Raw genomic sequence first — 27,881 nt, 5'->3', positions numbered from 1 at the left:
AATACCCAGTGAGCAATTCTTCAAATAAATGCAAGAGAGAAGTGGTTCAGCCTGAAATGCTTGATGGGAATTTGGAGTGATTCTGGATCACTGACCCCTGACCGAAGTTGATCACTAGCTGCAGCGAAGTCCGGAGCTGTTGCTTTGGCAACTAATGCCAATTAGTGCTGTCAGTACAGTGAAGCTAGCAGTAACCCAGGATCATCAGGTCTTGTTCTTCTGAGAGTCAATGAGCTTGTAAATAATGAGATTTAACTAGCCCATACAGAAAAAAAAACAACACATTGTAAAAGCCCAAACAAAGAGGGCTATGAATCAGAGGAGACAAACAAGCCATCGCAGACGTAATTGCCATTCTCTCTGCCTGTAAGGATTTCTTCAACCGACAAAATTCAGTCCAGCCCAACAGCCATAGCACATCTGGTTTTTGATCAACAGAGGTGGATGTTTAAGCATAGGTTATCAATGAGGAGCTGTAACAAGAATAAACACATTTTATGTCAACAATTTCAACAAACAGCTTCTTCTCCTTTTTAAAACTTGAGTCTTAATGCTTTACAGATTTCACAGGAAATCTCCTATCAGCCAAGCATGATTGCACAAACTAAGCATCTCCATCTTTCAGACAAATGTGTAGGCCAATTGTTTGCTGGAAAAATAAAAACTGCAGACATTTTTAAAAAAGTTGTTCTGTTTGATATTCTTTTATGCCAGAGTCATACCCTTTCATGTAAGGGCAAGAGCAAAACTTCCTTGGCAATAGACCAGTGGGTTTTTAAATTTACTTTTTGCAAGCTACTGCTTGCTTTTGAATGGAAGGAATGCCACTGCAAACAATTCTCTGAGGCCCTGAACAAAATGTCAATTAGTCAAGCAATGGATAACACTCTATGATGAGTGCACCTGGCAAATTCTTACACCAAGTTTATTTACTTCTTCGATGTAAAGTCTCAGGAAAAATGATGATGTTTTTCATTAAGGCTTGACTAAAGGCTTCTTACAAGGAAGAAAATTCTTTGGAAAGGAAACAACTATTTTAAAAGACTTTCTACTGCCAAATCTACTTATGAGTAAGTTCCCAAGGATCTTGGAATTATCAAGTACTTGATACTGCATGTTTATATTCCTTTTTTTTTTTTTTTTTTTTGGTAAAGAGCTTGGAAAAAGTCAGCATTGATGCTCCACTAATTGTCAGTCAAAATGGGTTAAATCAAGAGAAAAGAACTGATCCAAGGACATTATATGAGTTTGGGATTTGATTCCAGAGCCAAATGCAACACAGCCTAACCACCATGCCACAGGGAACATGTTTGTTGTGCTTAGCATGGTGAGTTACACATTGGCCAAGCTTGAACGAAACATTTCTGAATGATGCATTTCCAGATTATTTCCTTGGAACAGCTCTGCATAAAGAGATAACATAGCTGATCTGATCAATTTGTTTCATTGCTGAACTGCCCTTATGGTAGTCAATCTAAATTTACCTTTCTGGGCCTTGGCCTTGAGCAAGAAATATAATGATAACAATCTTGTCTCTGCTTTTAAGATAAGATAACTTTTATTGTCATTTTTTTTACTGTGAGCACACTGGTCCACATAAAAAATGAAATGCTCTCAAGAGAAAGACATACATAACACACATATACACATGCTACAGTATATACATACACAAATATATAGCTGCACCATACATACATACATATCACTGTCCATTTTGAATACATAGTGGAAAGAGGAAACTTGAGAGTTCACAAGGTTGATGCTATATGGAAAAATACTGTGATTGAATGTTCTGCTTTGGATACCATGAAGCCTCCTCCCAGAAGATAACAAGGAAAATAGATCATGAAGAACATGTGTAGCATCCCAGACAATCCTGCGGACCCTGCTCAAGCAACATTTATATGCTATGTCCTGGATAGAAGAAAGTGAAGTACCAATGATCTATTCTGCTATCCTCACCACTCTCTGCACTGCCTTCCTGTCCGAAGTGGTAATGGTTCCAAACCAGATAATAATGCAATATGACTGGATGCTCTCGATCGTCCCTCTATAGAAAGTGGTAAGAATTGGGGAAGAAAGATGCACTTTTCTCATGTAAAGCAGAAAATGCAAATGCTGCTGTGCCTACTTCATCAGTGTCTTGCTGTTGAGTGACCAAGCTAGCCTACTCATTAGATACACACCCAGAAACTTTATGCTGCTAACCATGTCGACAGGTGAATCTTTTATTCGTAGAGATGTCTGGTTGTGCCTGCCTTTTCAGGCACAACAATGGTCAAATCAACAATGGTCTCTTTAGTTTTTCCTACATTTAAAATGAGGCTGTTTTTGTTACAGCACTAAACTTTCTACTTTCATGCAGTAAGCACCCTTGTTGTCATTTTGAATAAGGACCACTACTGTTGTATTGTCCGCATACTTCACAATACAGTTTATGGTAAACCTAGCACAACAGTCATAGGTCAGCAGGGTAAACAACAGCGGACTTAGGACACAGCCCTGAGGAGAACTTTCACTCAAGAAAATGGTGTTAGAAATATTAGTCCCTACTCACACATATTGGGGCCTATCGATAAAAAAAACAAGAACCCAGTTGCACAAAGGAGTATTAAAGCCTAAAAGGCCCAGTTTGTCTACTAGATGCTGAGGGATGATTGTATTAAATGCCGAACTGAAGTCAACAAACAGCATTCGCACATGAGTGTTTCTTTCCTCTAAATGTGCCAAGCTCAGATGGAGAAAAGAAGAAATAGCATCCTCTGTAGAGTGATTTGGACGGTAAGCAAACTGAAGTCGGTCAAATGTTGGAGGGACGCTGGATAATGTGTTTCTAATGTGGTTTGTACAATATCTCTAATGATGCCCCTTTAATCCCTCCTTCCTTAATAACCTACACTGATTTAGAAAATGCTCAGAGATGGCTGGATTTTCCTCCACAGTGCAATCTAAATGTATACCTTCATCGGCATCATGCAATTGGGAGCTGCATCAAAATTTTGCATCTGTTTTGTATGTTCCTTCCTTCTTCCTTCCTCCCCTCCTTCCTCAATTTAATTGCACTGCCTAAATTTAAACTGAAATTTCTCTAGGACAGTAACATACTTGCAGTTTATGTTCCTGTCTAAGTATCTCACCCAATCACTCAGAAAAACATCACCATCATCACCCAGTCTGATTCATAATCTTAGATGAGTAAAACTAGCATACATCTTTCTGGAACACTACCCTGAAAATGGCTCCTCGGAATTAAAACGGAAGAAAGAGAAAACTTTCAAAATTCATGGCCACAACAACCATCTGTCCCAAATTCAGCTGCCCATTAGAAGCCACTTTCTTCAGCCTGGAGAATAAAGGGAGCATTGGAGTAACATGGTGGCAGAATGGTCCCTTCCCCAAGTTATTTGTTCTCTGGTCCATTTCTAAACAGATGCGCAGTTAAGCTCTGGAAAAAGCTTTGCTTGTATTGTTGAAAGCATTTTATGTATGGGAATAGTAGTGACATATGGCACGATAATCTTTTCTCCACCATAACCACCATTAAATCTCTTCCATTTATAACAATCTGAAGAATAAACCTTTATCTTTTTTTGTCCAGCTTTGTCCCTCTGTTTGCTAATATCTTTCAATGAGAATGCCCTTTCTCTTTCCAGACTGTTGTGCGGCATCGCATTGCCAACATAAAGCAGCCTACAAAACTATAAGTAGAAGTGCTTTCAGCAAGCCAAAATGATCGTGCTGGGTCTAGTAGAGCATAGAAAGATAATAGATGCAGCCAAGCTAGTCTGAAGCTCGTCCATCTGTTATTGTTTAAAGCCAATGCCTCCACTTTATTGCATTCAAGGCTGATGAACCAAGTATTCCCTCAGTTACACTGCCTGCAGTAAAATTCAGGTCTTACAAAGATCTGACCATGTACCTGCAGATACACATCAGTTTATTTACTTTATTTAATTAATATTATTTCTCTCTCTCTCTCTCTCTCTCTCTCTCTCTCTCTCTCTCTCTCTCTCTCTCTTTCTCCCTCCCTCCCTCTCTCTCTGTTATAATTCAGGACCAGATGGTATCAATTTCTTCCTGTTTTGAAGAGTTTGAAACAAAGCAGATTCCTATTTTATTTACTTATTTTTCATTTTGTGGATTGCCTATCTCTCTCAAATCTGCATAATTGATTAGACTTATGTAGAATGACTATTTTCCCATACAAAATGAAGAAACTTCCTTTTCTCTTAACCACAGTGAGCAGAAGGATCCTGACAGGTTTGAGCATTGGGCCCTATCTAAAAAAATGAAATTCAATGGTGAGAAAAATAAGGTTCTATATAGACTACGTAGTACCTGCGAGAGAGTTCTGGGAGTCTTAGGGGACAATCACATAAATATGATCCAGAAGCATGCTGCAACTGCCAAAAAAAGCCAACACAGTCCTAGACAGCATTAACAGAGGGAGAGAATCAAGATCATATGACATATTACCACTTTATTATGCCTTGGTAAGAAGACCACACTTGGAATACTGCATCCAATTTTGGTCACCATGATATAAAAAAGATGTTGAGACTCTAGATAGAGTGCAGACAAGAGCAGCAAAGATGATTAGGGCACTGGAGGCTAAAATATATGACTAACTGTTGAAGGATTTGGGTATGTCTAGTTTAATGAAAAGAGGGATTAAGGGTGATATGATAGCAGTTTTCCAATATCTAAGGGGCTGCCATAAAGAAGAGAGGGACAACCTATTCTCCCAAGCAGCTGAAGGCAGAAGAAGTAATGGATGGAAACTAATCAAAGAAAGAACCAACCTAAAACTAAGGAGAAATTTCCTGACAGTTAGAACAATTGATCAGTGGAATGGCTTGCCTTCAAAAGTTCACTGGAAGTTTTTAAGAAGAGATTCGGCAACCATTTGTCTGAAATGGTATAAGGTGTCCTGCTTGTGCAAGGGATTGGACTGGGAGACATCCAAGATCTCTTCCAACTCTGTTATTCTGTTATCATAATACATTATCACAATTGCAGTTTATTAGATTAAGGCACATTTGTGCCGCTCTGCATCAGAATTGTACGGTATTAAGTGTGTCTTCAGTAGCACTGACATTTCAGCTGCTCATTATTTACTGATTACCAGGAAAATACAGTATGTGCATAGAAAGTTGCCGATTTACTCTGTGTCCCCTCTTTTGCTTCAGATAATGTTGACTTTTTAATCACTTCTATGTTGTCAGACACAAATGAATAGAGACTATGAGTTCCAGTCCTGCCTTAGCTGGCTGGGTGACTTTGGATCAGTCATTTTCTCTCTACCCAACTCACCTCACAAAGTTGTTCTTAAGGGGAAAAAAGGAGGAGGAAGAAGTATTAGGTATGTTCACTGGCTTGCGTTATTAATAAAAAATAATAAAATTGGTGTTTTAAAAATCTAAAAAAATATACATGGTTAACTAGGTGCTAAGTTTTATCTATCCCTAACACATAATTTCTTAAATAAATCTCTTTCCAATTGTAGTCATACAACATATTAATCACTGCTCGGGTTAGAATCCTGCCCCTCTGTGCTTACTAATGCTTTCCCATCAACAGGAAAAATATTTGTATGACATCAGTGTTGGATAAACACTTTTCCTGGTGCAATTAGAAAAGCTCATCTCCTCCCTTGCAGGCCTGCCTGCTTCCTGAAATTTGTTCAGACCAAGACTGAATCACAGATGGTTGGGATGCAGCAGAGGGCCTTCTGTATAGTCTTGCAAGGCTTGGAAAATCCCCTAATTCACTAGAACCTTTAACCTTTTTTATCACTTAGTCAACATTGTTTAGTTTAATATCAATAGCACTTTGACTTATATATCACAGTGCTTTTCAGCCCTTTCTAAGTAATAACAGATAATCAGAGTTGGAAGGGACCTTGTAGGTCATCTAGTCCAACTCCCGGCCCAAGCACGAGACCTACACCATTTCTGACAGATGGCAGTCCAATCTCTTCTTGAAAGTCTCAAGTGATGGCGCTCCCACAACTTCCAAGGGCAAGCTGTTCCATTGGTTGATTGTTCTCACTGTCAGTTTCTCCTTATTTCCAGGTTAAATATATCCTTGTTCAGTTTTCATCCATTATTCCTTGTCTGGCCTTCGGGTGCTTTAGAAAATAGCTTGACACCTTCCTCCGTGTGGCAGACCCTCAAATATTGGAACACTGCTATCATGTCTCCCCTGGTCCTTCTCTTCACTAGACTAGCCATGCCCAGTTCCTGTAACTGTAAGCAGTTTACAGAGTCAGCATTTTGCCCCCAACAATCTGGGTTCTTGTTTTACTGACCTTGAAAGGATGGAAGGCTGAGTCAGCCAGTCAGGATTGAACACCTGGAATGAGCCGTGCGTTAGCCCTGCAGTCAGGGTTTGGCTTCAAATGTTTTAGCAAGGGGCTCTCTTCCCTCATGACTGGCTGGATGGGCGAGGCTGGGTGGGCATGGCTGGGTGGTCATGTGGCTGGGTGGGCATGGCTAGGTGGTCATGTGACTGGATGGGTGTGGCCAACTCAACGGCACTTCTTTGCCCTAATTACTATATATATATATATACACATACATACATACATACACATACACACACACACACACACACACACACACACACACACACACACACACACACACATATATATATATATATATATATATATATATATATATATATGTTTTCTTAAGTTTTCGGGTATTTACATGTATGGCATTGGCTTTGTTGGGTATTTTCCCACGTCATAGTAGTTGTGCTTTTAAAGTTGTAGCGACGTTTCAGCAGAATCTCATGATGGCAGATGAGATTCTGCTGAAACGTCGCTACAACTTTAAAAGCACAACTACTATGACGTGGGAAAATACCCGAACAAAGCCGAATGCCGTACATACATACATACATACATACATACATACATACACAAAGTACCCACCTAGATGAACACAAAAATGCAGTAAAAAAGCTGGAACACACTTCCTCACTAGTCCAACACATGAAAGCCACAGGTCATAGCATCGACTTCAATGGCACCATAACCCTAGCCACTATAGAAAACCCCAGCCACAGAATTATCAGAGAAGCCATAAAGATTGAAAAAAGACCTGAAAGCATGAATAGAAGGGATGACTCCACCAGACTGTCAAATATCTGGAAGCCTGCACTCTCAAACAAAAAAATCTCCACACCACAAGCCAGCCAAACACCTGGGCACAAACAGATCCCCCCTGATACCTCCAGCTCAAATACACCCCAACCAGGCACCCAGATGAAACCTAGCTTCCTAATAAATGATAGCCATCCATTTACTTGGAGCCAAGCCGCACTAAAAGCCTCCAATACAGGAACACAATGTTGCCAGCCAGTCAAGACAAAAAAAGCCACAAAACAGACAGAAGATATTAGAAACACCAATCAAGTGGAACACAGCAAACTCCAAGACCAATAAACACAGACCAAGACTCCCAACCAATCAGGATGAAGAAAAAAACATTCTGGCACAGCAGTAGGCTAGCCCCAAATTTAAAACTGAAACGGCTGTGAAAGCCTGACTCACAGACGAACACAATACAGAAGCCTGATGATGGCAGATGAGATTCTGCCGAAACATTGCTACAACTTTAAAAGCACAACTATAATGACATGGGAAAATACCCGAACAAAGCTGAATACCATACATGTAAGTACCCGCAAAAACTTAATACACACACACACACACACACATACATATAAAACAAATATATATATATATGTATATATTTGATGTAGGTCAAACCAATTGGTTTGATGTAGGTCAAAATAATTTGTTTATTATGTCTGCTTCTAGACAGCGATGAATATAGGGGAAATGATGCTAATATTTTGCCTGATCTGCTGAAAGTTTGCCTAAAATAAAACATCAGGCAGTAGTACTACTCCTGCAACTATATTTAAAAAATCCTGCTTCTGATCACTGAATGCTGATCACCAATCACTGTCTCTGATCACTGGAGGCTTTTAAAAAGTGACAGGACAGCCCCTTGTCTGGAATGGTCTCCTGCTTGTGCAGAGGGGTGGGCTAGATGACCTCCAATGTGCCTTCCAATGTTCTGGTATGGTAACAGTTACCATCTCACATACGCATACCATCCGTTCATACGTATCACAGCCCAGTGTGTTATTGGGTTTGTATGTTTAAATTTTATTTTACTGTTATTTTGAGGTTACATAATCGTACAGCTGGAAATGACTATTTAAGCATGTGATTCTAACCCTCATACAATGAAAAACACTAAATCAGAGCATCACTGAAAAATCTCTATTCGGCTTCTGCTTGAAGACACCCTGTGAAGAGAAGGCCACATCCTTCTCTAGGTTACAGGTTCCATTCTTATTGTTAGGAAGTCTTTTCTGACATTTAGCTGGCATCTGCTTTCATTTGATTTATTCTGAGTCCTGCATTCTGGGATGGAAATAACAGGTTTTAACCTTCTTTTCTGTCCTTTCAGAGAGTTGAAGACACTATCTTATTCTCCCATCTCACAGTCATAACTGTGCCTCACGCTGTCATCCTTTTTAAGGACAAAACATACTCAGTTCCCTCAGTCCGTCCTCATAGGAACTGGTTTTCGCACCCCAAGTCCTCTGGGTTGCCTTCATCTCTACATATTTCATTTCATTTAGATCAGGGGTCTCCAACTTTAAGTTGAAGTCCTTAAGTCTCAAAGTTGCCAAGGTTGGAGACCCCTGATCTCGAGCACTGGTTTTCAACCTTTTCTTCACCACAAGCCCCCTTTAAATACCTTTTGTGGTCACAGATCATGACCACAAGCCACCAAGACTTAAGTGAAGATTTAAATCATAACATTTCTTCAAGCCTTCATGGACCCTCTATGACAACATCAAAGCCCCCCAGGGGTCCACAGACCACAGGCTGAATGCCACTGATCTGGATCCTTCTGAGGAAACCAGTGGCAATTGTAATCATAGGCTCAAGGCAGGAAATTGGCCACCACAGAATAATGTAGAACTAATACTTTCTGAAATTAGGTTTACACTTATACTACTAACATTTCCTCATTATATTCTGTTGCTTTGCATTCAGTTTGGAATCAAGTATAATTCTGAAATTATTCTTACACACCTCTATTGTTAAGTATCTGCCTTCCTATATCTTTACATTTAATTTCTTTTTCTAGGTGAGTAACTTTGTGTTGGGCTCTGTTAAATTCAGTTAAATTAAATTCACTTCTGATATTTTCAGCCACCGTAAAATCTATGGTGTTCACTTTGAATTTAATTTCTTAGAGCATTAATCACTCATTCCAAACTCGACCTTCAGATACTAAAAAGATTCCTTCCACCTTCTCATCTATATCATTATAGAAATAATGAGGAGATATTGGAGTTCTAACAATGGCATCTTAATATCTTTTTTTAGTTTGAGGAGGAATTATTCATGTGCACTTCTCAAAGTTTTCAAGCCAGATGTGAATCCTTTTAACAGGAATGTAATCTAGCTACAATAGCCAGGACTATAAAAAAGATGAAAGAACATTTTTAAAGGAATGAGGATAAAATTAATAAGATACATATAAAACTGGACTTCAAAAGGGGAGGGTGCTGGAGGATCTTGATGCAATGCAAGACACTTAATTACTAAATTTTTAAAAGGTTTATATTTCTTAAGATTATTTATGTATACATACATGCCTACATATGATTATTTATTTAGGCATACATTGTGGATTTTGATTTCTTTTTTTCACATATTTATTTCACTTTTAATTTAATTTGGTAATTTCTAGCTTTTGGAAAAAAATGAATAAAAAGGATTTTACATTTTCTGAAATCCATTTGTTATAAGATAAAAACCAGTTATGAAAAGTAGGGTAACCAAAGTCTATTTTTCATCCAGTTTTGTGACAAATCAGGAAGAAGAGTTTGAATAAAAGATGAGTGGTATCAAATATATGGTTTTCTCCTAAATAAATGTCATATGCAGATATAGAAAAATGTGGGTCACAAAAGAACCAGAACTCCCAAAACACTAACCTTCAAATTGAGACTTTGTCTACTCCTGGTTTATACTTCTTTTTGGCAACAATTCAGTATCAAAGCATGACTAATCTCCTATAAGCAGAAGTTTCTCCTCATCCTACCACAGTATCTAATTTCATATTTTGATGTTCCAGCTATTGTTGATTTAAAGTTCTGTTTCCTTTACGAGTAGCTGCTATCACTAACCACAGTTTATAGGATTCTGTCCAATTCTTCATGTTCATTTTGTCTCTTCTGCTTTTCCCAAAGCCAAGAAAATCAGCAACTGTGGTTTTTGGGTGTGCTCAACTCCAAAAGTTGTATTTGCTTTTGGCCAATCATTTGGAGGAAAGAGACACCATTCTCTTCATGATCAACAACACAGAAGGAGGGTAAGGAAGCCGTGGTGTGAACTGTGGGAGAATAGACACAATTATTTGTGATGGAAGTAGAAAATGTCTCATACAGTGCATTTATCTGTGTCCAATGCTTTTGAAGGAAACTCAGAATTCTCAACAGACAAAGTTCTGAACCACCTTAGACTACAACACACAAAAAACCCATTGTGAGGAGTTTTGGGTGGAAGAACACTGTGCATCTAAAGTAGGAAAACAATTTGAAAGGCAGTCCTGAGAGCTGAGATTTGACACTAATCGTACACTTTTTTTAAAGTTCAGAGTTCTTTTTCCCCCTGGAACTACCATAGAGTAGGGAGGGGATTCTCAAGACTTAACAGGATAAAAGAATGTATGTCCTCCTCATAGCAGCCTTGCTCCCTTGGCAACCAGCTCCCCAAGGAATTAGGAAGTCATGCCTCCTAGCAATTCCTCTGTGCTTAGTCTCAACTCTGCACCTCTATACTAGGCAATATTGATTATCACAGGTTTGGTTCTTTTCCTAAACCTCAACTGGGGTTTATATGCTGTATAAAATATCGTGTATGAAAACATTAACTTTTGATAGTGATTAGTGATGCAAACTTTGAGAAATAACTTTTTTCCCATTTCTTATTCTGTGCACTCTTTTGTGCTGAGATCATTTTTAAACATTTATCTTTTGAACTGCTTCCTTTGTTCTTCAACTGTGTCTTGGGAATATTAAATCTGATAAATTTCTGCTGTGGTTGTTTATTGATATTTGCCATTATCAAAATCGGCAAATTATTTTCTGACACCTGCCTGGCAAAATTATAGTTATTACCCAGTTATTCATGTAATGAGATAGTTATCTATGAATATTCAGTGTACCGTGCATATACAAACGTCTTCAAATATCATAGTGCAAATAGTGTCCTTTAATGCATAAAATAAAGATACATAGAGACAAGCCAATTCAACTTATGATCCAATCTGGAGATTCAGAACTATCATCATCTGGCCTATATCAATTGCAGATAATCTGTTTGCCGCCTTTCTCTAGTTCTGATCTAATGTTGTTTAATAACTCACCCAATTGTATAGAAAACCAGAATGTTGTTCCCTTCTATCACTCACAAAGAACCACATTTTGCTTTGTTTTCAGCATAATGAACTGAAATTTACAAGAAACTATAATAGAAATCAGTGAAAGAAATCCAAATTATATTCCTTTAAAATCTTATTTTATTTTAAAAGGAGGACCTGTAACTTTACTGTTTGGGAGCATAATTTGTCCATTTTTTTAGTAATAGCATTAGTATTTAGGCTTATATATCACCCTATAGCACTTTACAGCACTTTCTGATCAGTTTACAATGTAGAAGTATTATTTACATATTGCCCCCAAAAAACTTGGGGCCCCACTTTACTGACCTTGGAAGGATGGAAGGGTGAGTCAACCTTGAGGTCCCATCAGGATTGAACTCCAGGGTGTGGGCAGAATTGGCCTGCAACACTGCAGTTTAACCACTGTGCCACCTGGGTAAATCTAAATCTGCAATGGGAAAGGACCTGGCCAAATTTCTGAAGAGATTTTGTGCCAAAAGTAAAAAAGAGACTTGATGATCCCTTTGTCTTAAATGTGATGGAGCTGAGCAGAACTGAATATTGAGTGTTGAAGACAAAACATAAGGGATTAATTTTCCCCCCATAAAATCAACTAGAAGTTAGTCTCCTGCCTGACACAATTCATCAAACATCAACTACAATCACTCAGATGAAATCCTGAATGACAATGAGGTAATGATGAATGATAAATGATAATGAGGTGAATGATAAAACTAAAGATTTTTCTGGGAAGATCAATGATGCAATCATTCCAAGGACAGACATGTCTCCCTCCCTGCTGTGATGTTTTGTATAAAAAAATAAAAGTTTCACTTCCTCAGATGCTGCAGCATCATAAAATTCCAGAAAAATGTAAACAACAAGATTCAGGGAGGTCCTGTACTGGTATGGAGCTAGTTCAGACTTATTAACTTTGTCCCAGATAATTAAAAATCAATTCCAATTTATCCTATTCTCTCTCACAACAGTGAAATTGGGTAGCAGGGAGAAGGGGAAACCACTGGATTATCACTCAAAGATTTGAATAAGATACATAGATCAGTACAAAAAAGAAAAGTTCAAAAACATGTACAACAATTATGTACTGTATACAAAAGATTGGGATACTGTCTGACATGAAAGATCAGGACCACACACGAAGTTCCAATTAAATTGAGTATTACCTTGATCATGTCTATATACAGGAAATTACTCAACTAATTGTTAGCACTATTTTGCCTCTAGATAAGGGTCAGTGGAATTCAAGAGGGGTTGGGCTTTATTTGTAACTATACAGTTACTCCAGGCTATGGAGATTCTCAATGTCTATGGAGATTCTCAATCACCCAAGTTATGGTTGTCCAGGCTAAGTCCACTCCCAGGTGGAGCCCTTCTCCTTCTCTTAGAGAAAGGAGCCATAAAGCATTTACAACTTGCTAGTATATTTTGGGAGGATGTAAAATAAAGAGGTAAAAAAGAATCAGAGAAAACATAGTATTTAACTGAGTAGAAGGCTGGTTCTACATTTAAATTGTTTGGCTAGTGGCCATGGTATTTTTTTTTTCATGTATAAGAAAACTTTTGCTTACAGATCCTGTAAGTACAATAAAAATTCTTTTGTTCCTTAATTGCATTATCAAGCCTGAGTATAGGAAATTATGCTGTACTCTGAACCTTGTTATTTTTACTTAAGGAAGCCATAACAAGCCACTGAAGAAGTAAATGAAATACATCTGGCTTGGCTGGAATTTCCAGATGGTTTTTTTAGCAGTTTTGGCAATCCCTTCTATTGGAACTCACTTGCTGTGGACAGATGATCAGAGAGTTGAGTTTATATCCATGGATATGGGCTCTGAGAACAGGAGAAGACAAAGGAGCAACAGAAGGCCCACAAGGATTGTCATTGCATCTGTGTACTGTTCCTATCCATCCTTTCTTTCCTTGCACATGTGTGTACTGTAGTCATTTATAGAAGTGTCTATGTAGGGGAATGGGGATTAGGAAGGCAAAAGTTGCACAATTGAAGTCCTGTCCTTTTTTATCTGCCTCTTATAGAGGGCAAGGCTTCCCAACCTTGGTCATTTTGACAAGATCTGGATTTTAGCTCCCAGAATTCTCAGCAATGGCCATGCCAGCTGAGGAATTTTGGATAGTGAACACTCCACACACCTGGAAGTTGCCATGAATGGGAACCACTGAATTATGCAATCATGGCCACACAATCATCGCTATTTGATTGCCCCTGTAGGGGTAGTTTTGTACATGCTAATCATATTATGGTAGTTTTGTACATGCTAATTATATTAAATCGTTTTTGTTTAAAACTGCAGAGTTTGGCCTAGTATTTCCATTTGAACTTTTTTGATTTATTAGGGTTTGGGCATTAAACTTGTCAAAAAACTGCTATATCTAAGAGTTGATTGATTGACTCATTCATTCACTCACTCATTCTTCAAACTTCTGAATCACCCATCTCCCTCAAAGAGGAATGATTTTGGTCTTACTTTCCTATGGGATAAATAATTATCATCTTTCTGGAGTTCTTTCAACATGATTCCATTCAATGCTAACAAAATAATGTTAAAGTAACAACATGTTAAAGATAATTTGTCTAAAATTGTAAATGGAATCACTATCTGTTCTTTGTTAGCACATGATAGCTTTACTTCACATATGACCACATCAAAATATGTTCCTGAGGTTTGATTGGTAAATCAGTGGAAATCCTGAAATTAATTAACCTTATTAAACTACATAAAAGTTATATAAGATTCCTGAGTAACTGTTCCAAAATTTGGCTGCTTAATTATATCCATGCTTGTGCATAATTATATCTAGCACCAATCGTGCAAAAGAAAACAAGATGTTCCACTTTGTTGTTTTTTTTTAATCCTAGTCACTGCATAACAAGAATAAATTAGAATTCAATCCTTAAAGGCTAGATAATGTAACTTTCATTTAAAATAAACTTAAAGCAGAAATATATAACAAATATGGAAACTGCAACTGTTATGTCAATGAAAATAATAGCTGGTAGCAAGGTTGATTATCTTCCAAAATATAAATGCTAATGCATTTGAGGTTTGGTTGTTGGTTTTTCTTTTGGTTTTTTCCTGGCTAGGTTACAATAATGAGCGGTGTCAAAACAAAGGAAAAGGAACTTTAGGAATTTATTTTCATTGTTTGAAACCGGGTTTATTTTCCTCTGGTCCCATTTATCCATCTTTCCATCAAAATGTAGTGATTTATAATTCTACGGTATCCCCCCACACACACACATGTAATTACAAAGTTTATGTATTCTTTTTATTAGAAACACAGGACATTTCTTTAGGGTGTGTTGTTTATAGTGTATTTTATGCCCTCTCAAACAAAGAGCACATGCAAATAGCCCTTGACTTACAACCACAATTAAGCCCAACATTTCCGCTGCTAAGCAAGTTGCTAAGTGAATTTTGTCACATTTTATGACCTTTTTGCCACCGTTATTAAGTGAATTGCTGCAAGTGAATTGTGTGGTTATTAAGTGAATTTAGCTTCCTTTGACTTTGCTTATTGGAAGCTGGCTAGGTCAGTTACAAATGGTGATCACTTATTATCAAAGTTATATCAACATTTATTAGAATTTGAAAGAGCGGAAGAAATTGTGAAAGGAACGATGACTGCATGGGGTAGGAACGTTGGACATACTATTGATCTGGAAGAATGGGAAAAGATCTGGAATGTGAACTATAAAATAACAAAATTGGCGGCATGTAAGATAAACATAACACAAAATGTTCTATCGTTAGCATTTGGCACCTTCAATACTGGCTAAGATCTAAGATACCCAAATTTAAAACCAAATTGTTGGAAGTGTGGACAACGAGATGCCTTCTTTCATTCTTGGTGGACATGCCCCAAAGTGAAAAAATACTGGAAAATGATTCAAACATGGTTAGAAGAGTTAACTAAAAATAAAAATGATTTTGTCCCAGAATTATTCCTTTTGGGAATAATAAAAAAACTATAACAGAAAGACAAAATATCTTATATATATTAATAGCAGCAAGAATTTCATATGCTCAGTACTGGAAGAAAAACTCCATATCACTTGAAGGCTTAATAATCAAAAATAAATAAATAAATAAAATTAGAGTGTGTAGAAATGGATAAATTGATAGGGCACATAAATGTATATATAATGTCACAGCGCTGTTTAATAAACTATTGGTATTATGTATAAATGGAAAAAAACTCAATAAAGCATTATAAAAAAACAAAAACAAATGGTGATCACATCATCCTGGGACAATGGTGGGATTCAAAGAATTTTACTACTGGTTCTGTGGGCATGGCTTGGTGGGCATGGCAAGGGAAGGATATTGCAAAATCTCCATTCCCTCCCCACTCCAGGGGGAAGGTTACTGCAAAATCCCATTCCCTCCCCATCCCACTAATCTGCTTTCCAGCCCCGTTCTCCTGTGCAGGGCACCAAAAGAAGACCCAGCCAATCAGCTGGGACTCGGGAGGCAGAGAATAGTTGGGGGTGGGGCCAGTTAGAGGTGGTCTTTGCTGGTTCTCTGAGCTACTCGTCTTTTCTGCTACCGGTTCTCCAGAACTGGTCAGAACTTGCTGAATACCACTTCTGCTGGGACAGTGCAACTGCCATAAATACAGGCCAGTTGCCAAGTGCCTGAATGTTGATCATATGACTATAGAGATGCGGATACGGCCATAAACTTGAAAACTGGCCATAAGTCACTTTTTTCAATGGTATTGTAAATTTGGTCGGAAAACAAAAGATTGTAAGCTGAGGACTACTGTACAATGAGAAAGAAAAAGGCGGGGAGGCGGGAAGCAGCTCACTACTTTTTTATGTTATTATCAGTTCCAGCATGAAGTTGGGTTCAACTGATCAGAGAAACTATGGCTGTGATTCAAAAAGAAAAAGTGGGGTTCATTCAGAGCAGAGAGCCTGGAGGAACTAAAAGTAAAACCAGGGGTGGGCTGCTGGAGGTTTGCAGGGGTTCAGGGGAGCCCCGAGCTAAGATTCTGTGCAATTCAGAGAACCCCCAAATCCCACTCCTGGCTAGTCCCACCCACCCCTCCACTCCCAGGAGTCCCCATGTAGCCCGTTTTGGATGTAGGTAAGTGCAGGGCATGTGCGGAGGCTTGGGGGGGCAAAAAACGGGTCTCCCGGGAGTTCGGGAAAGCTGGAAATTGATCCGTTTTTGGTTTCCAGAGAGCCTCCGGAGCCCGGGGAGGCCATTTTCACCCTCCCGGAGGCTCGAGGAAAGCCTCCAGAGTCCAAGGAGGGCAAAAATTCCCCACCCACCCCCATTGTGGTACAGGAGGTTGACTAGGCCACGCCCACCATGGCCAGGCCCACCCAACAACCAGGCCGAGAATCCTTTGCTAAATTTTTTGAAGCCCACCCCTGAATAGAGCCAAGTAGCAAAAACAAAAATAGGTTCAATAGTGGACACAGGGTAAAGAGGAGAATATAAGCACACAAACCCTTAATTAGGAAAGCTGATGGAAGCCATGGCAAAGAAGAAGCAAAGCAGAGGAGTCAGGAGGTGGCTGTTTAAAAGGTTTCAGAAGAATTTTAGACAGGGAAGACACTTCTCTTACAGCACTTGGAGCAAGGTATGTCCACTAATCAGGGATTCCTCTCTTCACAAAAGCATCCTCCTCAGCATCCTAAAGAAACAGGAATGTGGGTTGGCAGAGGATGGCCAAAGGAAGAAAGGAGCTGACAGGGTAGCCTGCAAGGTAGCTTCAAGACATACAGATAGGAATTGTGATTAAAGGAGCCATGACAAGCAGCAGGAATACCCGTTTGCCATGTAAATTTCTTATAGGGCTATTTAATGTTATACCTAACTCCAGTGGTAAAAGATTGGTCAGATCTACACCAGGGTGTTTTTGTTTTGAAGATGCTCTTTCATCTCTGTTTTGTTTTAGCTACTTCATTTTATTACATAATTAGCGTTACTATTGTCTTTGTAATTGTTATGTTTTTTGTCCATAACCAAGAGATGGTAATTCTAGCGTTACACTTACACTTGTCAGGGAAAGCTTGGAAATTGCCTCAGAGCTCCCGCATACCAATCTTTGTTTAAAGAATAAGAATGTTTTTTGTTACATCTCACTAACAGTAAAATGTTATATTAGTCCAAGAAATGTTTCCATTCCCATCCCTGCATATTCTCTTGAACTTGATTTGTTACATGTGCAATTAATCAGGTCAAGAGAATATGCAGGCATGGAAATTAAATGTTTTTGGAAAAGTTGTTCTCAAGACACATACAGTGGGTGATTCAAAACAGAGAATCATCAGTGGCATAGAAGGTTGAATACTACCTTTCTCTAAGCATTCAAGACCAGCTAGGATCGTTATATTGCCATAGCAAGGAGGAAATTGGGTTGCTGTCATTCTGTCTCTTTTATGGTGCGGTGGGAGGTTCTATAAAATTCATGTTCTTGATCTTTAAGGAACTAGGAGATCTTCCATAAGTAGTTTGGAGAGACATTTCTGTCCCTTTAGTGGAATTGATCACCTCTTAATTATTATACATGTATTCTTTGTGACATGTTCATTTGACCACAATTGGATCACAAAGTAAGCAACTTACGAATTCAGGAAACTAATAAGTGTCTTCTGATAGATCTTGGTCTAATCATCAGTTGTGGAACTTAAGTGTTCATAATAATGAATCCACTCACAGGATCTTTAAGTTACTTTATGGCTAAACAGTAAGTAGCTTCCAGTAAGAAAACCCTCTTGGTAAAGATATTTTGAATCTTACAGCTTTGCTATAGCAACTTGGAATATCATGAAAACCTCTAAAGCTGAAAATACTGAAAAATTCTTATTTTTATTTCCTTACTTTTAACTATGTAGGTTTTGAACCAAATCTATATTCTCGAGCCTTTCACCTAACTCTCACATCTGTATTTAGAAATTCAGCAAAAATTTAAAAAGTCTACAAGACTTTCTCAAACTCACACACCCAAACACACACTCACACATCCAAATTCCTTAAATTCCTACATTTACTTGAACAGATTTCAAGCATTAAAAGGTTGGCACATCGAGAAAAGAATAGATCCCTTTATTAAAAATGCAAAGAATCTGTAGAAGTGTGGGGAATCAGAAGTTACTTACAATTCTTTTTTACAAGGAAGCGGGGAAAAAAAGAGATGAGCCTTAGTGACACAATAAGATGGAATTTACCCCAGCTGTTTGCCTTACATGGCTGCCTCAGATAAGCCATAATGAAGACATTTGGAACTCCAGATGGCAATAAATACCATTTAGCCTCCATAAAAACTAAATCCTGACAAACTCCTACTTAGTGTTGTTTCAGTTACAAATTTTAGGTAAATATTTCACAATATATTTTCATATTACATCTGCAATCTGCAGAAAACTCCAGAGCAGGTGGGCTTTCTTTGACTCTTCAGTAAAATATACAACTCTGCTTATTTTGTTCATTCCTACTCCCTTTAATCATGAACTAGCTGAAAAATAGTCATGATCCCAATCCATTTGATTTATTTATTATTGAATCCATTGGGCTACCCTCTCCCCAAAATGGATTAATTCAGTAAAGAGAAAATGAGTTATATAAACACAGTCAAAATAACTCAAAGTAAGAGAGCTGTTTTTTCCTGTGTTTCTGTCTCTATATTGTTTAAATATAGCATAGCAAGTTCTTTGTTTCAATATGGTTATCAAAGTTTGTGTTTATCTTGAAAAAGTGACATCCTCTGGCTAACCGCACAACTATACAAGTAAATAACAGCAAGAGGAAGAGGAGGATTAATTTAGCAGAATCAACAGCTTCTTTGAGGAATGATATAAAGCAAAGCAAATTGTTGACCTTCAACATCATTGTGTTGACAAGAATGCTTTGGGGACTTGTGTAGACCCTTACCTATTCATAAAGAAAGTAAAGTGATGAATAGCTGCTCACCAGGGTTGGCTTAGCTCCCCAATAGAAAAAAGGTCTGTGGGTACCTACCAGAAAAAACTGTGATGTTAAAAGGGTGATCAGAGGCAACTCACTTACCTTCTGTTAAGTGAGGAAGTTATTAGTGGTTGTACTTAGAAGTCATGAAATTGGAGCATACAGCTCATAACATTTCAAAGGTGGTGTCCACCAAGCTCAAAATGCTTAAAGGTTCCCAAAAACTTCTTTTTTAAAAAATAAGGTCTTTGCTAAGTGTTATGCTTTAGGACAGTGTTTTTCAACTTGGTAACTTTAAGATGCATGGACCTCAACTCCCAGAATTCCCTAGGCAACCTAGGAAATGACTGGCTGAGGAGTTGAGGTCCACACATCTTAAAGTTACCAAGTTGACAAATACTGCTTTAGGCCATTCCCAGTAGAAGGAAATGATATACCAACCCTGCACATTATTAAAATGTATCTTCCTAAATGATCATCCATTTAAGCAAGACTAAAAAAAACTTTCTTTTTTTTTTTTAAAAAGAAAAAGTTACACAGCACATATTTAAAGGTGACAGTAGTAACCAAGATTCCGATAAACATCCCAAATCAATGCCTAAAAGTTGATGCCAGCCATAGACAAGTAGGGAATTTCCCAGGAGGAATCCTCATAACAAGAGCAGCTCTTTTCTCTCACTACATACAGAATTCGTAACAGCTGTGAAACTCTCAAATGGCATCAACATTAGGTGCATTAGGTGGAATTCGAATATTGTTGCTACCGGTTCGGTGGGCGTGGCTTGGTGGGAGCGCTTTACACTCATGCACACAATTTGCGTGCATGTGCCCGCCAAACACCCACCTTGTGCAGGCGCAGAGGTGTTTGCGCAGGCACGGGGATGTTCTAACTCGCCTCTTGCAAGCCTGCATGATCCTGGTTGCTTCAGCAGGTGTCGCGCAGCACTATTCTGTGCTGCACAAAGCAGCTGCACTTCAAATTCAGCGAATAAAGGTGAGTATGGGAGCTCAGGTGGGCAGATGGGCACAACAGCAGAGCCATTAAAGCAGCGAGAGAACCAGTTTGATCTCCCCTGCTCACCGCTCCTACCGGCTCTCAGAACTGGTCAGAACTGGTTGAATACCACCACTGATTAGGTGGGTATGTATCAGTGGTGTGTTTCAAATATTTTTACCACTGGTTTGGTGGACGTGGCTTGTTGGGTGCGCTTTGTGCATGCAGTGCAGGCACAAAGCAGCACCTTGAGTCACCTCCTGCAATCCAGCATTCTCCCTGATGCTTCAGCAGCTGCCGCATGGCAATTGCTGTGCCAAGAAAAGTAGCTGCGCTTCGAAAGTAGGACATAAAGGTTAGTATGGGAGCCCGGGTGGGCGGGTGGGCCCAACACAGAGTGTCGGAGACAAAGATTCGGTCTCCGCTGCTCATTGCCGCTACCGGCTTGGCAGAACCGGGCTGAACCAGTAGAATACCACCACTGGTATGTATGAGAAAAGACATTCTGATAGCTACCTGTGTTTGAAACCATAAAAAGTTTTGTTCACCAATACAAATACTTTCCTTAACAGCAAACTGACAGCCATGCAGCAGACTGGGAATGGTTTCTGGATGAATTGTGTCTGGTTGGTTGCCAATTCATGAGTGTAGAGGCAGTGTAGCAATCTACCCAAAGTTTCCAGTCCTAGTTCAAGAACATCCCCAAGAGTAGCACACTGAATTAGCCCAGTCTGACATTTTCCTGAAGTGCCATTGGTTTACCATGGCCCTATTATACCTATCCAGGAAAAGAAAGAGCTGGCATGTCCAAATTAAACACCTACTTCTTTAACAAGAATGCAATTCCATCCAAAGCTGTTATTTTTGTTTTAATATTTTTGGATTTATATATGAATTTTATGGTTTTATCGCTGAAAGCCACTAGGGGTCTGTGTGAATCATGGCTGTCCAACCTTTTGAGTTACCTAGGGCACATTAAATGAAAAGGAATTGTCTTGGGCTGCATATAAAATATATAACCCAGTTAATATATATAAATCACATAATAATGTTAAAAGTTTACAATCTTGTAGGGTTGCATTACTCTATGGGGGCATATGCAGCCCATGGGCTGTGGGAATGGGATGGACACACCTGACATTGATTATGGCAGTACATAAACAAATAAAACTCCCCAATTCTGAGACAAAAGAACAGCCTATCTTCCAACTTGTCAGAATTCAGTGTCAGCTTATTGATATAATAACTGATACTTATGAACATGTTCTGTCTTACACCCTTTTTGGAGTAGTGTTATACAATTTTATTTATTCATTTATTTGTGTTCCTTCCAGTTAGTTTTTCCTTCCAGTTAGTTTTTCATTCCTGACAACTTCCTGAACAAGTCCCTGCAATTTTCTCTTGGAAAGGTTTTTTAGAAGTAGTTTGCCATTGCCTGCTTCCCAGGGCTGAGAGAAAAAGTAACTATCTCCTGGTTTCTAGCCTGATACCTTAATCATTATACTAAACTTGCTCTCAATGTTATGTAATATATTGATAGAATTATTGAGAAAACTGGATTTTAAAATATGCATATTACACTGAAATGTATACCGATTACTGGGAATTTGATTCTTTTTCATTTTTCCATGTTCTAATGACAGCAAAAAGAATAATGAAAAGTATTACAATTCCTGGCATAAATAATTGGATTTTAGAAATGTGTAATTTAACATGGTTTGATATTTTATTAATCCAAAATCTCTATCTCTGGGGAAAATATCGTTAGACAGATTGGTCAACATTAAAAGCTTAGTTTTTCCTTTTAAAGCAAAACTGGATTTCTTTAAGGGTCGGATCAGCATTGTAATTGTCCTCCACGAGCTGGGTGGGGGAGGGGGACAGAGCCAGATCTAAGGACCCATGGGCCAGATCTGGCCTGTGGGCCTTGAGTTTGATACCCTTATTTTAAAGACTTAAAAACCAGGAGAAATGGGGTATAGTTGTAATTTTTGTTTGTTTTTTTGTATTTATTTATGTATCTTTTTAAATTTTTGTTTATGGTAAATTGTTCACTTTTAACCATATGTATGTTTGAAAATGGATTAATAAAAACTATTTGGTGACTTTAAAAAAAGTCTTCCCAGAATGTGTTCATCTCCTCTACAATTTTATTTATCCACCTTCTTATTATTATTATTTCATCTTTCCCAGAACTATAGACTTCTCCAGACAGCAAGGCTTTCACATAATATGTGTAAAGTATGATAATTTGAGCTAAATCATGAATGAGACTTGAATGAGAATTCTGGAGTGGTCAGTTTGATTATCTATTTGTTTATTCAGTTATATGAATGTAGCAATAGCACTTAGATTGAAGTACTCTACCCCACAGTGGGCAGTTTACAGAGTCAGCATATTGTCCCCAACAATCTGGGCCCTCATTCTACCAATCTCAGAAGGATGGAAGGCTGAATCAATCTTGAGCTGATCAGGATCAAACTCCTGGCAGTGGACAGAATCAACCTGCAATACTGCATTCTAACCACTGCGCCATCAGGGCTCCTTTTCTTAAGAACCAATATTTTTTTTCTATCTTGTTCCTTCAAAGTCCAACTTTTACTTCTATAGAGTATCACAAACAAAACTGTTGCCTGCATGATTCTGATCTTTGTAAGCATAATGACATCCCAGCATCTTAGTACTTTTTCCAAAGCATTCATTGTTACCAAGTGCCAGTTTACTGTATATTTCTTATTGGTGATGCTTGATCCTAAAAGCCAGAGGCTATCTGGCACCTCAATATTTTAATTCTTTATTTTAAGGCTGGTTGCTGTGTCTGTTAAAGGTATGGTCCATCCATGCGGTTTTCTTGATAAAATACGGAAATAGTTCACCATCACCCTTTCTATACAGCAGGGGTGTCAAACTGATGGCCTGCAAGCCAAGGCATCACACGCAGGCCATGCCCACTCCAGCTCCACAAAGGGGGTAAATGTTGCGGTATGTCATGTGATGGCAATGTGATGCTGCAAGTTTGACACCCGTGCTATACAATATGAAACTATTGACTGCTATTGACTCTAAAGAAAGTAGATTCTTCTAGCTCCAGCGTCTTCCTCCAGCATCTTCCTGCATCACTACTGCTCAGTGTAGGTCCCTCTTGTCTTAGCTAGGCAACTGCAATAATGTACAACGAACTTAGGTAAATGCCGGGATTTTATTCATGGCATATACTCTGGGCATTCTTCATCCATCCCAGAATCACACATCTTGCCACCATAAGGTTTCACAGCAGGGCTCAGAGCAGTATTGACCAACAGACATTCTTACTGATAGATCATCTTTGACAAGTAGTCACATTTCACAGAAAGGCCGAACAAACGATTTCATATGTGTGGGTGGGAAGTATGATTTGCATCATAAATTTGTAAAAAAACAAAAACAACTAGAAGGGGGAAATAACATTATGGAGATTTGTCCAAATCTTTCAATTAGTAATTTTAAAGGAATTAGTGTTAACAGCCTAAAACCACATCAGAAGGTTAGATTGAAACAGATCTCATGTTAGATAACTATTTGGCCTCTTTGGCAGCACACAAAGAATAATTAGTACCAAGTGTTTACAGCATGTGCTTCTTTCCTCAGTGCAAACTTTCCTATTTTATAATTTTGCCATATTTTAAAAACTCATAATTTGCTATAAGTATTAAGTATTTCTTTTTATAATCCATGACAGATATATTTTCAGGGTGAGATTATTATTTTTCTTTTAATTTGCTTAATCTCAAATATTGGTATAAATATGAATGTTTCATAAGATCCCATCTGTTGTTTCTCATCCAGCATAGGAACTTTCAATGCTGAATTTTGATTGTGCATTGGAATCAATACTCCATTGAAGGAAGGAAGGAAGGAAGGAAGGAAGGAAGGAAGGAAGGAGGGAGGGAGGGAGGGAGGGAGGGAGGAAGGCTTCTCAGCATTTACACTTTAGTAAGTTTATAAATACATGAGTGGCATGTGCACTCTATCTATCTATCTATCTATCTATCTATCTATCTATCTATCTATCTATCTATCTATCTATCTATCTATCTATCATCTTCCTAAAGAGCCATGGTGGCACAGTGGTTAGAATGCAGTATTGCAGGCTAATTCTGTCATCTGCCAGCAGTTCAATTCTTGCCGACTTAATTTTCCATCCTTCCAAGTTCTGTAATATATGGACCTAGATTGTTGGGGGCAATATGCTGTGTAAACTGCTTAGAGAGGGCTGCGAAGCACTGTGAAGTGGTATATAAGTCTAAGTGCTATTGCTATCTATCATCTTCTTTCACTGGGAGGAGGTTCATCATTTATATGCCTTCCACATGTTGCATTCTTAGGTGGAAAGGAAACAGATGATATCTCCTAATTCCCCACAGTAAACATAGTCTGAAAAGTCCACTACAAACATGATACATGTAACAGCGAGTCCAGCACATAAAAACATGAAATGAAATGCTAAAATTCTTAGTGTCTTGGTGTCTCCAACTATTCCTCATATGTTTTTTTTTCCTTCAAGGAAATTTGGTAGCTAATTTTTTTCTCCTCTGAATTTATTATTCTGGTTTCTGCCTGCCATTCTAGACTATCAAGATTCTCCTGAATGTTGTCATCTCGGGGAATTTGTGATCCCTTTAGCTTTATGTTATTTAAAGCTACATAATTAGAATGGTATTTTCTAATCCCTTATTCAAATGTATAAGTACAGATAATCCTTGATTTACAATTACAACTGAGCTTAACATTTCTGTGGTGAAGTCAGACATTTGTGAATTTTACCCCATTTTATGATCTTTCTTGCCACAGTTGTTAAGTGAATCACTGCAACTGATAAATTAATAACCTAGTAGTTAAGTGAATCTGGCTTCCCCATTGACTTTGTCAGAGGCTCACAAAAGGCGATCACATGACCCCAAGACACAACAACAGTCATAAATATGAATCAGTTGCCATGCACCTGATTTTTGATCACATGATCATGGGAATGCTATCAAGGTCATAACTTTGAAAAACAGTCATAAGTTGCATTTTTCAGTGCCGTTGTAACTTTGAACAATCACTAATTGAATTGTTGTAAGTTGAGGTCTACCTGTAATAGTACATCAGATTGGTTTGGCCTGGCCAAGCCATGTTGGCTCCTTCCAAACAACACATTCCTTTCTAAAATGTTCACAAACTGCTTAATTAAATGCCTTAGAGTTTTGCCTGATATTGATGTCAAACATTATCATTATATTTAAATCCTTTCTTTTCCTGTTTTAAATACAGGAACAAAAACTGTCCTGTAGTCCTTTGGTTCTGTATCTACCTCCTATGGTTTTTCAAAAATTGCAGAAAGAGACTCAAAGATAACCTTCATAAAACTTATTCAAAGCTCTCGAATGTAACTGATCTGCTGCTGGAAACTTAAACTAATTCATGGTAGTTAGGTGCTCTGAAACCATTTTTACTTACTTTACTTACTCCTTATATCAATTGTTATGGTTAGATCCAAATTCCAAACTCTTGTGGAGAAAATGGAAGCAAACAACCAGTTCAGGAAAATTCCTTGTCTCCAGCATATGTTATCATCTTCTCCAAGCAATGGATTTAACCCCTTCCTCCCTTCCCCTTTTTTTCTTCATTACATTTCTTTTCCATTCCTAAATCCCTTTTGTCCTTTAGTATTTCTGATTTTTTTTTCAGATATTACCTACTTGTTGCCATGCTTCCTTGATGACTATACTTATTTTATTTTCTGTTCAGCTTTTATTTAACTCTTAGATTACTCAGCAGCTGCATATGCATCCACAACAGTTTCCTAAACCACCCTGGTCCCTACCCCATCAGCATGACAACTGGAAGAAGAATATGCAGTTGTACATACAGTATCTTATTTTGACATTCTCAACTCTATTGTGATTCCTTTGACATATTTCTGTCCATGAGACCCCAACTATAATTTTTCTAAGCTTGTTTAAATCGAGTCTCTTAAAATCTAATGTGCATGTACGACTATGCAGAAAATCAAACACAATGTTGCTCTTCAGATTTAAACCATAAAACATATTAAAATATTTCTGCCTTTCCTTGAGACACATACCCTTTTAGGCATGGATATGTCTGAATCCAACCAATGTTATAGAAATATGAAGAAAATAAATTCAAACCAATATCCATCACTATTCCTATGCTGACATTGGTTTTGCTTTGTTGATGCTTAGAGTCTTGGGTAGCAAAAGGCTGAAAATTGTCAGTGCAAAAGACACAACAGTTGACAATATCCCAGGCCAAGGACAAAGAAAAACTTTTCAAGAATTCTTCTCTTCATAGCTTTGTTATAGAACTTTGATGGATTATCCGTTGCTGGTGTTGCTAAGTGACCAATGGAATTCATTCTTTTCAGGCTGCAGTGGTGTCACAGAGGGGGTTATGATGTCATGAATTTGTCTCCATGTAGTGCTCTCCTATATGGTCCAAAGTACATATAGCTTTTCATATGACTGAAAATTTTGAGTTGAATCATTATCTGGGCAACTTTGTTTACCAAGATAGTACAACATTTGTGAAGTACATTCTTTCCCTGTTTCTAAAACAAAAGGCTTTAGTAATTATCAGGAGAAGCTGGGGAGGGGAATGGAAAGGCAAAAACTGACATTGGGAGATTTATTAATGTATTCATGTATTCATTCATTCATGTATTCATTCATTCATTTACACCACCCAATATCTAGCACATAAACTGTAAACTGATCCCAAACAATAAAAATGATATAATCAAATGATACAATAATAAAAACAAAGAACAGAAGGTGGCAAAAGATTATAATAGATAGCAAAAAAAAAACAGGCAACAGAAGAAACAAATAGACACCGCCCAGAATTTGCGGCACAAGCCATTTTAGTTTGTGTTGTACATTATTTATAACCTGACCAAGACAATTTAAAAAAAAAGTCTTCTGTGAAAATAACAATTCATATAATATGAACCTTTCCTAGGGAGGTTTTAATACAGGGGAGTTTCTCGATTGTTTAAATTGAGAAAAATATTTATTTGATCTATTCATATGCAGCACTTCCTCAAGTCTTCCCAAATTTATGACAATAGGTTGGAAGATATTCTAGAATACCATACGGTAGGTGCAAGGACTGTTTTCCACTAGCAGGGACAGTAGCAGAATAAAAACGTAGGGAAAAAATATAGACTGCCACACAGATAGGAATAAAGCCACAAATAATATCCCTCCAAAATTAACCACAGACATTTCCATTTTTCTTCATATTAATATCATTACTATTTCAGTTGCAGCTCTCACATCCCCCTTCTTTTCTCTCTCAGGGTCCTTCTAGCCTTCTGTCTGTCATTTTTTGATTTAGATCAATAACAACTGAACAAACAACTTGTTAGTCATGAGGGTCACTGACCTTGTCTCGCCTCTA

Source organism: Pseudonaja textilis, chromosome 1, assembly GCF_049901715.1.
Source record: "Pseudonaja textilis isolate UNSWEBS1 chromosome 1, rPseTex1.2, whole genome shotgun sequence".
In the NCBI taxonomy this organism is placed as follows: domain Eukaryota; kingdom Metazoa; phylum Chordata; class Lepidosauria; order Squamata; family Elapidae; genus Pseudonaja; species Pseudonaja textilis.
This window is presented reverse-complemented; position numbering follows the sequence as displayed.